The 1,574-nt window shown below is 36.4% G+C and overlaps 1 protein-coding gene across 3 annotated transcripts in view; it reads left to right on the top strand.

Moving 5' to 3' along the window:
* LOC117172366 (DNA-directed RNA polymerase III subunit RPC3) overlaps positions 1 to 1,574 on the top strand; it is a 32,354-nt gene that overhangs the window by 21,512 nt on the left and 9,268 nt on the right. The window lies entirely within an intron of this gene.

Raw genomic sequence — 1,574 nt, 5'->3', positions numbered from 1 at the left:
CTCTCAACAAGATAGATGTATTCCTAACCAGAGAATTGAATTTTCAACCAACAAGAGAAATTTGATAGAAAAAGACAGTTTCTCAACAAAATACATGAATTACACAGGCCCACAAAAAAGCCCTAGATGCAGAAATTTCCCTAGTAAATCAGATTTTCTGGGTATACATTACCCTTGGTTTTAAGATCATACGGAAAAAGTTCAGGCATATTTTTAATTATTTTTGTGCACAGAATACGAATCTGATACTAGTTTCTCCCAGCATATCAAGGTTTTTCCCACGACATGGAAAGTTCCCTAGAAAATCAGCTTTTTCTGTTATGAAATAACCCTTGTTACTGAAATCGTCTGGAAACATATCAGAGCATCATATATTTACATTTTTTGGGCTTTGAATATAAATCTGGTATTAGTTTTCGTCAAGCTCATCAGAGTTTCCCCCTAGACGCGGATATTTCCCTTGAAAATCACATTTCTCTGATATAAAATTACCGTTGGTATTGAAATCGTCTGTAAACAGGTGAGAAAATGATGTATTTATGTATTTTGGTGCGCTGAGAATGAATCCAACAATGGTTGCCTCCCATCCCGTCAGGGTTTCCCCCTAAACGAGGGAAATTTCCCAGAAAATTAGCATTTTCCAGTATGAAATTACCCTTGGTATTGAAATCATCTAGAAACAGGTCAAGCATGATATCTATATGTATACTGATGGGTTGAATATGAACCTGTCATTAGTATTCCCCCAGTACCTCAAGGTTTGCCCCTAGACGCCGAAAATTTTCTAGAAAATCAGCTTTGTCATGTATGAAGTAACCCTTTTTATTGGAATCTTTTGCATGACATATTTATATTTGTTGTTTTTTGAAGACGAATCTCACATTATTTTTCGCCAAGAACATCAGGGCTTTCCCCTAGGTGCGGATATTTCCCTACAAAATCAGATTTTTTTGTTATGGAATATACTTTGGTTTTGAAATCGTTTGCAAAGAGGTCGGACATTTCATCTTTATGTACTTTGGTACGCTGAATATGAATCTGACATTAGTTTCACCTCAGTACCTCAGGTTTTGTCTCTGGATGTCTTTTATTCTCTAGGAAAGCAGGTTTTCGGTATACGGAGTTACCCTGGTTGTTATATTCTTTCCGGCGGCTATTACCCCCCTGAAAAAACTTGTTCTATAACAAGGTAAATTAAAAGTATGTTTAACTCGAAAAAAACTGTATAAAGGCGTTCATTTCGACGATTTTCTGATTTTGATACACTGAGGGTGGTTTTAAATATTCTTTCCGGCGGCTCTTACCCCACTGAAAAAAACTTGTTTTACGATATGGTAAATTAACACTATCTTTTAGTGGATAAAAAAGTGTATGAAGGCGGTCAATTGGCATATTCTGTGTTGCCCCTATCTGCATTAAATACGCAGATCTTTCCACCATCCCCTCTTTGAATTCCCCTACAGTGATCATACTTTCTCTCCTCAAATAAATGTTGAATCACTCAAAATTCTCATGGCCCGCCATTTTCTTCCAAAATGCTATTCAGGAGTTTGGAGACTCCTTGATTTTCTATA

Source organism: Belonocnema kinseyi, chromosome 5 (genome assembly GCF_010883055.1).
Source record: "Belonocnema kinseyi isolate 2016_QV_RU_SX_M_011 chromosome 5, B_treatae_v1, whole genome shotgun sequence".
Classification (NCBI taxonomy): Eukaryota; Metazoa; Arthropoda; class Insecta; order Hymenoptera; family Cynipidae; genus Belonocnema; species Belonocnema kinseyi.
This window is presented reverse-complemented; position numbering and strand designations above follow the sequence as displayed.